The sequence below is a fragment of the Hyla sarda genome, chromosome 9, assembly GCF_029499605.1.
Source record: "Hyla sarda isolate aHylSar1 chromosome 9, aHylSar1.hap1, whole genome shotgun sequence".
Taxonomy (NCBI): Eukaryota; Metazoa; Chordata; class Amphibia; order Anura; family Hylidae; genus Hyla; species Hyla sarda.
In genome coordinates this window covers 165,662,407-165,676,073 of record NC_079197.1, presented here as the reverse complement: position 1 = coordinate 165,676,073, position 13,667 = coordinate 165,662,407, and positions in this window count along the sequence as shown.

The window sequence follows — 13,667 nt, the reverse complement described above, 5'->3', positions numbered from 1 at the left end:
CAGTCGGGTAAGAAAGCAAGATAGACTTACAACCCGATTTTCTAAGTAAATGAGGGCCAGTATGTCTAGACAGCTGCTGACCTCAACCCTTAACTACAAATGTTCGCGAGGCTACAGAGTTTTGTTAATCTAGACACAGGTGTTGAGCGGCATAGGCCATATTCGAATTCGCGATATTTCGCTAATATATGGACGAATATTCGTCCTATATTCGCTAAATTTGCATATTCGTAATATCCGAGTTTTATTTTCGCATATGCGAACATTCGCGCATGTGAAAATTAGCATATGAGAAAATTAGCAAAAACCAAAATTAACATAAGCGAAAATTCACATATGCGAAAATTAGCATATGCAAATTTTCGCATGTGCGAAAATTCGCACGCCAGTCTCACACAGTAGTATTAGAGCCTTCTTTACACCACACAAGCTGGAAGCAGAGAGGGGTGATCACTGTGATGTGTACTGTGAGAAAAACAAAAACAAAAAAACGAATATTCATAATTACGAATATATAGCGCTTTATTCGCGAATATTCGCGAATTCGTGAATATGCGATATTCGCGAATAAAATTTGCATTGCGAATATTCGCGAGCAACACTACAGGTGAATAGTAAGTGCTTGAAGGCGAAGTTATGTAAGGGCTTTTAGTTTAAAATAATGACCTTCCTCATGCGTCTTGAGGAAGGTCATGTTAGTCAACTAAAAGCCCCTAGATTTTTGTATCATTGCTCAATTGGTCTTGAGTCAAGACCAATTGAGAGATGGTGCAAAAATCTTAAAGGGGTACTTCACTGGAAAACATTATTTTTTAAATCAACAGGTGCCAGAAAGTTAAACAGATTTGTAAATTATTTCTATTTAAAAATATTAATCCTTTGAGTATTTATCATCTGATGTATGCTCCACAGGAAGTTAATTTCTTTTTTAATTTCCTTTCTGCCTCACCACAGCGCTCTCTGCTGACACCTCTGTCCATTTTAGGTACTGTCCGGAGCAGGAGCAAATCCCCATAGCAAACCTAGCCTGCTCTGGACAGTTCCTGACATGGACAGAGGTGTCAGCAGAGAGCACTGTGGTCAGACTGAAAGGAAATTAAAAAAGAAAAGAACTTACCGTGGAGCATACAGCATGTTTTCCAGTAGAGTACCCTTTTAAGCTCTAGGTATTTCAAAAAGCACAGCATGATAACAATGTAGGTGCCCCTATCTATCTACTTTTGAACACCCTCTAACACAAAGCTAGGGAAATGTATGACCAGAAAGAGCTTGAGATGTTTATATTGGCATATTTATTATACACATTTATTATACAGATTTATTACACATATCTATTATACCCATTTATTATGCACATTTATTCACACATATTCACCCAACTCTTGTGCATTCTTGATTTACTATTTGTCATGTAGATGCCATTTTTATATACAAAAGCATATAAACTATTCACTGGGAATAGATGTTCTGCGCATAACTCATCTTCATCATTGTTGGTGACCTATTCATTCTCTGATGTGAACTCCAATAAAACCTTTGCATTATACTAGTAATAAAGTGATCCAGAAATTCTTTCGCCATCCATGCTGTCATGTCTGTAATCACTTGATTTACTTGTCTTTAATACAATGGCCCAGATTTATTAATCTGCCTGAAAGCGCTAGTGGCCCATAACAACCAATCACAGCTCAGCTTTTATGTCCTAACAAAACTGTGATTGGTTGGAAAACTACACAGATATGTTTTCTGGCCCAATGTATATGATGACTTAATGAGGCATTGTTTAAAATAATTTAAAATTAAAAAAGGGGTCTCTCATTTTGACCCTTCTGGTTTAGTAGCTGCTTCATCCCTACATGAGTGGCTTATGAGGGGTCCTTTAGCAGGGAACCCCAACTATTAGCTTTTATGTAACTGCTTAATAACTGTTTAATACCTGTTCTATACTGATATATAGGTCCTTATGTCCTGTTGGAGTTCTGTGTAAATGTTTCACATATTTATGGTATATATATATTTTTTTCTTGTTTTTTCTCCACTCTATACTTCTTTTCAGCTAATTTTCCAAAAAAAGTGGGTGGTTTCTTTTTTTTGTCTTTATTACAATCCGAGTTATTTATGAAATGTTCATTTAGTTTTTGTTGCTTTTTTTCTGCTCAAATTTTTCACTTTTCACAACAGAAATGTTAAAAACTGTGGCTCACTTTAGAACATTGACAATGCGCCAAAGCTTCTCGACATGTGCTACCCCATTAATGCATTTTTTTTAGATCAATTCGTCACTTTTTGTAATTGTTCTAAAATGTGTACTTGGTTTTCTTTTTTTTTCTTCTCACAATTCGAGTCTTTTATATATGCACAGTTACATGCAGTGAAGTGGGGAAAATAGACTCATGGTTAAGGTGTTCTGGCACCAAATTCAAAATTAATAGTGTACAGTGCTGCGCTATAGTCCTTTTTCATAAAAGTGAATAAAATTGTAGAGGTGCACCTCTACCCACCTACCAGTGGTCACAGCAGTGTCCATTCTCTTTCACAGTGTTGCCTTAGTAGTTTTCCCAAGAACAGTCCATGTAGTCCCCTCGATGGTCAAGACAGTATTACTCTTCGTATGCATACAATTACAATAGTGTCACCCTCACTCCCCAGTATTAAAGGGGTACTCTGCTGGAAACATCTTATCCCCTATCCAAAGCGATCTCCCCTGCGGTACCCTTGTCATTCGGTGCATGGAGCGAACGCCACGACCCCTCCATGCATGTCTATGGGAGGGGGCTTGGCATGATGTCACAAACGCGGAAGCAGCAAGCTTCTGTGTTACGGACGCCGCCACTGCCAGCCCTGAGATCACGGGTTGCCCAGCCCCCCCGCGATCTAACATCTTACCCCCTATCCGTTGGATAGGGGATAAGATGTTTCCAATGGAGTACCCCTTTAACAGCAATACCCCTCTCCACAGTAGGAATTTCCCTAGCATTTCCTCACTGGGCACAGCAGGTCCCCCCAGTCTTTTTTTCTTCCAGCACGGAGTCACAGCAGCGCCTTACTCTAGCAGTCACAGTTGAAAGCTTTATCTTTCCCTATTCCCACTTTGGTCATTCTCTTTATCAGCATAAACCTATGAGATGAGGTTGTAATGATGAAGGTTTTTTTTATGAAAAATATAGAATAAGTGACAGCCGAGGGAGTTTGTTATTCTGTAGGTCACTGTTTGGGAGACAAAAACATATTTATCTTACTTTGAGAAACCCTACAAGTCACTGAGTTTGTGCAGGTATTGTAGTAGTGAGAGTAGAGCCAGTAATGCTTCTATGGTGTTTGATATATTAAAGGGGTATTCTGGCCAAAGACATCTTATCCCCTATCCAAAGGACAGGGGATAAGATGTCTGATCGCGGGGGTCCTGTTGCTGGGATGCCCCCTACATTTATGTCTATGGGAGGGGGCGTGAAGGCTGTCCACATAGACTATGTGTATAGTACAAATGTAGTTTGATTCATTTTGTCTAAACTGGAATGGGTTTCCACCAGTGGTACCTAGCACTTCATATAAATAACATTCAATGTTCAGCTGTCAACTGATGTCTTTGGTCAGATACAAAACAATTAGACCTCATCCATTAGTTTGATACTCAGATTACAAGATTTTATATAAGGGTTCTATCAAGCCACCTTTACCATAAGAACTGTGAATTTATGGAATAGTCTACCTCAGGAACTGCTCAGAGGAAAAACTGTTGAGGGCTTCAAAACAGGCTTAGGCTGGGTTCACATCACATTTTTACCAATACGGGACCGCATACAGCTGGGGGGAGCTAAAACCTTGCGCTCCCGTATCCCTGCCGTATGCCGCCCGTATGTAATTCATTTCAATAAGCCAACCGAAGTGAAACACTGACTCCGGTCGGCTCATTTTTGCCCCGTATGCGGTTTTCCCACTGCACCTAAAACCGTAGTCGACCACGGTTTGAGGTCCGGTGGAAAACCGCATACGGGGCAAAAATGAGCCGACCAGAGTCAGTGTTTCACTTTGGTCGGCTCATTGAAAAGAATTACATATGGGCGGCATTCAGCAGCGCAAGGTTTTAGCTCCCCCCCAGCCGTATATGGTCCCGTATTGGTAAAAACATGATGTGCACCCAGCCTTAGATACATTCTTAAAACAAAATAACGTTATTGGGTATTTAAAAATATAGTATCCTCTCCCCTTCATCCACCCATACCCTTTTACCCATCTTCTCCTCTCCATGGTTGAACTTAATAGACATATGACTTTTTTTCAATCGTAACATATAACAACAAGTCATAGACAGACTCCGTTTACTGTAAGTTTCCAAGACCCAATAAAATGAGGATTTCACTTTGGTTGCTAGTGTGCAAATCATTTACAAGTAATCATTAATGGAAATCAACACAAGGCCATGCCGAGAACAAAAATGACAATAATTCTCAGCAATTTTACCCTTTTCCCTCCCATCTTAAAGGGGTTACCCAAGAACAACAGATTAGGGGAGCACTAGCTAATCAGTAGGGTCCGACCACAATGGTCCTCTAAACAAAGTGCATATTTAGGGGGAGATTTATCAAAACCTGTCCAGAGGGAAAGTTGCTAAGTTGCTCATAGCAACCAATCAGATCGCTTCTTTCAGTTTTGAATGGGCCTCTGAAAAATGAAAGAAGCGATCTGATTGGTTGCTATGGGAAACTCAGCAACTTTTCCCCTGGACAGGTTTTGATAAATCTCTCCCTTAGAGCGTCATTTATTAATTCTTTATGGATTTTCCAAACATTGCCGAGCTAGGCAATGTTCCACAGCCCCATAGAGAATGAATGAAGCCCTAGCTGCACATACTGCTCGTTTTGGGGACAAGTTTATTCTTGGGATTGGTGGTGGTCCCAGTGGGTGTACTCCCACAGATGAGCTAGTTCTTTGAAGCAATCCAACACAATGTAGAAATGTTCTCTGTCTCGAAAGGGTTCTTAAAGATTCCACAGAATGGGAAATAACTTTTGATGATCTTTTGAGAACCCCAGAGAACTATCACTCAACCAATATTGACATTGTGTTGGATTGCTTCAAAGAAAAACGCTGCATTATTTTATGGCTCAGTGCACATGTCTAATGAGCCTATTAGCAGAAATGCACATGTAACAGTGAAGTAAATTGTTGACCTAAATTAAAAATAGCTCAGAGTAGAAAGAGCCTCTACTTTATGTTCCGTGTAATAAAAACACAATAAAAAGATGCCAGTTGGCCAAGCTCTATAATTATTCTGACTTTATCCAGTCACTCATACATTTGGGAATGTCTTGGGTGCACATGGTATTACATTGTGTCATGATTGTGTCCCGGTGCGGTATATAAAGCTGGACATCTGAGATGAGGAACATCAGAAGCTTCAGGCTCCTCTTGTACTAACATCCTCTCCAGCTTCACACCAGCATTAACATGGCAGCTCAAAAGTCCACCACCAAGACAGCTCTCTGGACTCTTGCCGTCCTTGCCATCCTAAGCCTACACAGTGCAGGTAAGTATTCCAGTGGCCCTTCTGTTAACTTACATAGGCTTCAAGTACAACTAGCCAGGTCCAAAATCTGCTAAGAGTCTGGTTGATCTAACTCCTTAGGAGAAATATTTTATAATGTTTCTTTACTTGGATAGTAATTTATTTTTTTAATTGTTATTTTTTTTTAAAGTAGCTTTCTTAGAGAAAACATAGATTATACTTAATAATATTCAATATTTTTTTTAAAGTACCTTCAAATTTACAATTAGCAATTTTTTAACCATTTCCAATGACTTAATAATTACTACCACATCTAAGAAAGAAAATGTGTATAGTGTACAAGCCAAAAATTAGAATAAAAAAATTAGATTAAAAAAAGAATATATATATATATATTTTTTTTTTTAAAGGGATGAATCATCATAAGCAATGTATACATTGAAAATAGAAATTGAATGGGGCAAGATAGAGCAACAATTGAGTTGTTGTATTTTTTATTATTTCTTATTATTTCTTTTTACTTTGTTATTTTTAATTTATAACATGTATCATATCAGTTTAGCAAATTGGTTGAGTATATTAAAATACTACTTTCCTTTGAGACCTCCATACACATTAGATGGTGGGACCATTTTTGCCAGATAGTTTGGTCAATATTCGTTGAACATATATGGCCACTTTGATCTGCTATCTGATGTCTATAACCAGCTATTGGGAGGCTTTGCACCTTAACCTAGCCAAGGATTTTAGATACTTGTTGGCCAAAAGCTTGTTTTATAGACAGTTATCTATGTTCTGCATTGTTGAGCATCCTTCTTTCTCATTGGAATAAGAGGACTGAGCTGCCACCAGACTCCTCTGGTTTTGGTTTATCTCCTACCAGGGCAAAAAATTGGCTTTGTTACATCCAATACCTCTGCCAATGTCCATCTAATATGTATAGCCACCTTTAGTCAGACTTAGAAATACAGAATCTGTTGATAACATTGACCAAGCAGTAGTGTCTTCATTCGTTCATTGCAATTTTTGCAAATATCTAATGTTTTTTATTCTTCGTTTTCAGATGCGCAGTGTAATTGTACTTTTGACAGTAATTGTAAGTATGAAACAAAAAAAAATATAAAATATATATATATATTAATAATGTATAGCATCCATGTATGCTAAATATGACCATAAGGATAGAAAAAAATGATATTCCGCATTACCTACGCTTTCCATGACCACTATATATTGCTTCCCTCCCCCCCCCCCCGTGTTTCATGTATTACATTCCAATGTCTTCCTCTTTCAGATGTCCCAGGCTGGGGTATCGCCATCATAGTGATGACTGCTCTGCTTCTGCTGGCATGTTTGTGCTCTTGCGGCATTGTGGTAAGTGAATTTTTGAAAATACCAACAGAGAAAGGAACCCCCGTTTTTATTTATTTGTTCTCCAAGCCAGTTTAAGGGCAGTCTAGGCCTACTAACACAATATGACCACGTATTTCAAAGAGCAACTTAGCCTTATCCACGCATGACAAAATATCTGAGATAGGCCTACCCAGTAAACTTGGAACAACCCTAAGATCGGCATGTGATGAGTCTTCCATAGGGTTAGCTGCACTGTATAGGATGGAGACTCACTTTTATTGCTTTAGAGCAGTGTTCCCCAACTTGTGGATCTCCAGTTATGGCAAAAAAAAAAAAATCCAATTTTGTAATTTGAATTTCTTTTTCTTTCAGCCAATAATGTGCAAGAAAGGAGGCGATGGATGCAGCCAGTCTCAGACATGTTGCTGTTCGCAGTAACTTCAATAGCACGAATCTTGGACGCCGACTGCTGAATTTCCACTGAGTCTCTTTATGAATTTGCACCGTATTCCAGACTTTGTGCTCATAGTCATTTTCAGCGCATGTACCTAGACTTCTCTAAGGTTAATGCTGAAGACGTGTAAATAACATAATCGTTGTTCATGTATGTAAAGGCGCATTAATAAATACTAGAAAAGAAATATTCTATACCTTTCTTGTGTTTTTACTGCCATTGGTATATTTTTTGTTATTTTTGGCTTAAAACAAACAAACAAAAAAATCCAAAATTCAATCAGTAATGTGGATACATTGATTGGTTTACTATACTAGAAATGAATATTAGAATATACACATAAGGTCAAAAATCTGAATTTTCTTTTAGAGGAAACCATCACAATTCCGCTCTGAACAGTGCTAAGGGTTTAAATTTAGTCAGGGACAACATTATGTTTTCTTGGGTCTTCTCTTTTAAACTGACTGATTATTGAACAAATGAGTGTTCTGGGCTTTTCTATTTTACTATTAACATTTTAAAACAATCTAAAATGTAGTAGTTTTCATTCTGACCACGGAGCTGCATAATAAGTCGGAACTTCCTGGTCTGTAGAGATCACTTATCAGCAGTCTCCTTCTTTTCATCACATACAGGATAACAGTGATAGGTGACACCAGTATATAGGTAAGACAGGATCAGGATATTCACCCTGGCTGATGGTCACAGCTTCCATCCTCCCCCTCCTTGTACAGTGGCACATAGGGTGCCTAGAAAACTTTTTCATAGAATTCAATTAGTCCCCTCCAAACTATTGTTTCCTATGTCCATGTAGCTACTATAAATATCTATCTATCTATAATCTATGTATCTATCTATCTCCTATCTATCTATTTCTATTTACCTATCACTTATCTACCTATCAGAGGGGAGAAAACTTTAGAAGTTAGGTACAGCCAATTGCAACAAAAATTTCTGTTCAGGCCGAAGTCATTGAACTGAACCCTGACTATATCAATAGCCATAAAACAATAGCTCTAATAACAATAGCTCTTATATTTCTGAATAACAGTGTATCTAATTACTTTTCAAGTACTTACTTATGGCAACATTAAAAAAAAGAATGTGCAAACAAGTGACACTAAACCCTCTATGCACGGCTTTATCACAACAATTTTTGTACCACAAAAAACTCCTCACACGTAACTTGCAATGAAAGAGATTGCACTGACAGAACAGATGTGGAACACTCTCTTCTGCTTTGATCCTATTATTATATATGTGTGCTCGTACTCCTATCTGTGTTGTTCACTGCTCACTGTCCCTCACAGAGATCTTCATCTAAAACCTGCTATCTCTAAAATGGCTGTTGAAGCTATGTACATAGGCTTTTATAGTGGCTTTGACATCTCCCTCTATACCACTACCTGATTGGCTGGAAGAACTGTTTGTAAGGTATTATGGGCTACCCTGAGGCTATGTGGTCCTACCTCCTTTTAGCAAGGCATTATGGGCTACCCTGTAATGTGATATTTTCTTCTTCTCCCTTCTGCCAACACTATTTTATCAGGTTTTGCCAAAACGAACAACCCAAGGTTCTAGTTCTCGCAGAACTAAACTCTTGGCAAAAGTTTAGTTCTGTTTATCTATCTACAATACTGTATTTTGCCCAAATACTAGTCAAATAGTCCAACATTACTTTTTAACTTTGTATTGGTATTTTTGGAGTTGCTTAAGGGCCCAGATGGCTTTGCCTGTACAATACAGAAAATATAGTTATATATTTTGGGGATAAAATAAAAAAAAATAGCAGTTTCCAGGGATAATGTGGCGTCATCAGAGTAGTGACAAGATGACTTTAGAGCCCCTGAGAGCCCACTCCATGGTGCACAGCTATTTAAGATTTTTTATATTTCAGAGGGTGGGACAAAAGCTGAACTATTTGTCAATAGTACTCACACTTGGTCTTCCTTTACCTTACTTCTATGGCCAATCACAGGACAGAACCTATACCTCTACTTCTGTTGAAAGTGCACTGGATTGAACAGTACTGTGCTGGGGGGATGATTTACAGTACTATAGGTGGCATGTGGAGGGAGAAGGCGGTTACTGATACACTGGCTGTGCACAGTGCTATGTCAGCAGAATGAAAAGAAACAGCAGCAGGAACACAGCAAGGAAGAAGTTACACTAAGCACTGAACTTCTGCTGCTTAGCAGACATATCAATCAAAGGGCAAAACAGTCATGACATAGTAGCAAAAAGGAATTGTAACCAAGGGGCAAAGCAGACCCTCGGCCATGCCTTTCTGAGATTGTGAGATGCATAAAAAACTTAATTGTATTACAGAAAAAGCCACCACATTACATAAAAAGGTAAAGTTTGCATGGGGACACAAACCCCTGCTACACTGTGTGGTTGGTTTTATAGGGTTCAGTTAAGTGACAGATGTATTTTAAGTGATGGGTTGGGGATTACATTCAGGAGGCAGCACATACAGCACGTACAGTAATAGGAACACAAGTATTTACACAAGGGACAGCTGCCCAGAACTTTATGGGTATGTAAAGAACAGTACACCAACTACAATTAGACAAACTGCATTATAATAATAGATAGTAGTCTGTCCACCTTAGGAAAAGAAAATACAATAAAACACTACAAAGTCATTATTTGTGGACACTGGACCATGTGACTGATGTTCACAATATATCACAATATACAAATACATCTGGTGCTATTAAATTAATAAAGTGTTCTTTATAACTGATCCAGCAACTAAAACCGGTCTTTAAGGCTCACAGGGAAGACCAGTTTTCCTACCTCTAAAAGAAGTAGGTAAACATCTAAAAAAAAAAAGAGTTTGAAAACCATGATTATAAAAAGGCATCTTAGATATTTGGAAAGAGTCTTCAAACCTCTAGGGCAGTGTTTCCCAACCAAGGTACCTCCAGCAGTGTTTCCCAACCAAGGTGCCTCCAGCTGTTGCAAAACTACAGCTCCCAGCATGCCAACAGCTGTCCGAGCATGTGGGGAGTTGTAGTTTTGCAATAGTTGGAGGTGACCTGGTTGGGAAACACTGCTCTAGGGCAGTGGTCTCCAACCTGCGGACCTCCAGATGTTGCAAAACTACAACTCCCAGCATGCCTGGACAGCCAACGGCTGTCCGAGCATGCTGGGAGTCGTAGTTTTGCAACATCTGGAGGTCGGCAGGTTGAAGACCACTGCTCTAGGGGAATCATGATAAAAGCTCTGGCCTAACTGGGGACACATTTAGTCCCCATTGCTGCACCCGTCAAGAGATCAAGAGTAAAATACCGAAAATAGATTAAAGTTTACTTTCGGTATTTTACTCCTGTTATAGAAAATCTCTCTCTATTCATATATATATATATATATATATATATATATATATATATATATATATTTATTAATTTTTTCGTATATTTTGTCTTTTTTATTTCATTTTTAGTACAAGAATTTTTAGGCAGCCATCTTGCCTGAGCTACATTTAATAGCATTTACAGATATGCTTTACAGTAAGCCCCATGGACATTCATAGGAACCTAAGAGGGGATGTGATCCTATTGTCTTCTATGGGAGAATTTCCAGGCATGCTTTGTGAACTTTGTGACCTGTTAAAGGAGGGGGAGAGGCTGAACTCCTATTGTCTTCTATGGGAGAATTTCCAGGCATGCTTTGTGAACTTTGTGACCTGTTAAAGGAGGGGGAGTGGCCTGATCCTGTGTTATCTATACACTGGTGTCTCCTTTTACCGTAATCCTGTCTTTGATAGAGATATAGGAGATGCTTAAAAGTTTCCTCTACAGAACAGGAAGTGTCAGCTCCCTAGGCTTAGTGGCCGTAAGAAAAATGACAATATTTCAGGATTATTATAAATTATAGATAGTAAATGAAAAATGAAAAAAAAAAGTCACCAAACTAATTTGTAGAACATGATTTAGGGTAGAGTCACACGTGCCGTCATTTGCTGCATATTTGTGGCTGCATATTCTCCTACCCATTGAAGTCAATGGGTAGCAAAATCAGCTGCGTATTTTGCTACCCATTGACTTCAATGGGTAGGAAAGTAGACAGCAGCAAATACCCAGCATTATTACGGCACGTGTGACCCTACCCTTCAACAATAGCTTCCTTTCTGATTACACAATGGGCCTCATTTACTAAGAGTTTCGGGTTTTTACTAGTGGGAAAAGTTGTTTCAGACATGCAGGATTCCTCTCTATTCACTATTGGGAAAAGTCGGGAACATTTTCTGACCAGCTTTTTTAAGGTCGATATATCCAGCCATTTACCCACAGGATTTTCTGTGAATTCCATAGTAAATCGGTCGGGTTGTGAAACCACGCCCCTTTTGGGCGACCACCTTTTGTGACAGGCCATGCCCCTTTTTCGGGTTTGTCGGGTTTTTCAGGCGTACACTGTCGCACACTGGCTCAGACATGTCTCAAAATAACCAGACAAAAACTGGTCGGTTTTTAAGCTTAGTAAATGAGGCCCAATATGTCTGTAGCATCTTGTGAGTTGTTAAGATGCCAAGTTAACTCTTTAAAATATTTTTCGACCTAAAAATGCCATAAAAAAAAAAACCTGGAATAATGGGCACTGTAGAATTGTTTTATTTAAATCTTATACACTATGTGGCATTATATTCTTCCTCATTTTAAGGAAATCTGTTGTCAGTTTATCCCAGGTGACACTGATGACAACAATACTTACCTGTCCCCGCTCCGTGCTCTGGTCTTGTTCTGGTTCTCCATATCTTCCTTTCAGGGGCTATTTTAAAGCATGGACGGAGATTCCTGACGTCACCACTGCTGTTTGATAGCAACGGGACCCAGGAAGCAGACATCAGGAAGCTCCGCCCATGCTCCAAGTCGGCTCCGGGATGGAAGATACAGAAGAAGATAGTGGGAGAAATGGAGCACAAAACAGGACTAGGTAAGTATGGTTGTCATCAGTGTCACCTGCACTACCTGTCTGTACCAACAAGTTAGTGCAGGTGAAACTGATGACAGATTTCCCTTAAAATACCCCCACCCCCCATCATGTCTACAGGTGTATTCACAGTTTTGCTGCACATCTCCCATATTCTGACTTTCAGGTGAACTTAAGATATTTGACCGTATTCTACCATAATTTCCAGGCTTTCTAGGTCTTGTATAACTGCTCTCCTGAATGAACGCGTCAGCACATCCATTATTACTCTGCTGCGAATAGAATTACAACCTATTTTTGAAACTAGAACATAAAGCTGAATCATAAGAATACAAGGTGACTCAAAAAGGATGGTGGAAAATGATAGCCTGGGTATTTCTAACTGAGAGAACATTACCCAAATATATCAGCATTAAAAGAGGCACTATCTATCCAAGTTAGCTATACACTACAGATGATTTCCATTAGTGACACGGCAGATGTCTAGGTGGTAGTCCAGTTCTATCCAGACGTGGCCAACTACTCCTCTCAGATATGGAGTCCACTGTTTTACTGATGCATTGTCTCAGGTCGGTCAGATCTTGTGGCTGGGGGGGCTGATACACTTTCTGTGTAGCCCAAAGGAAAGAAGTCTTAGGGTTTTAGATCTGGCACATTTGGTGTATCATTGCTTCCTTTTGGATGTTCACCGATTCCTGAAAAAACCTCTACCGAAACACTGGATCGGCCGCGCCAGAAACAACTATTTTTCAATGTCCCCCACGATCGCTCGATCTAACACCCTGCAATATCCTTTTGTGGAGCTACATCACTGACAACGCACTACTGAAACAGTGGAGTCAATATCCAAGGAGATGCTTAAAGGGGTATTCCACTGCTCAGCGTTTGGAACAAACAGTTCCGGACGCTGGAGCCAGCGCCGAGAGCGCGTGACATCATAGCCCTGCCCCCTCATGACATCACGTCCTGCCCCCTCAATGCAAATCTATGGGAGGGGGTATGACGGCTGTCACGTCCCCCCCATAGACGTGCATTGAGGGGGCCGAGCATGATGTCGTGAGGGTGCAGGGCTACGACATCACGAGCTCCTCTTGGCACCATGTACACATTGGGGATGTAAATGAAACAGTATCTAATTCTTAGCACAGACTAGACGTTCTACAAATGTGCCTGATTTTGGAGCAGGCTGTTTAAAAAGCTGGTACATCATGAGACTGCCTAGTTCCAGTTTGCACTATCTTTAAAGGTTATGTATCACTTTGTTTTCTGATTAAAGACAGATAATGAAATATTTTCTTTTTTTTCTAATCATTTTTTGATATTTTCTATTTGTATTTTTTTTTATTTTTTTTTTATTTTTTTTTGCCTGACCTGTTTTTAACAGCATTTAGTGACAATGCTTTATGACAATGTTCA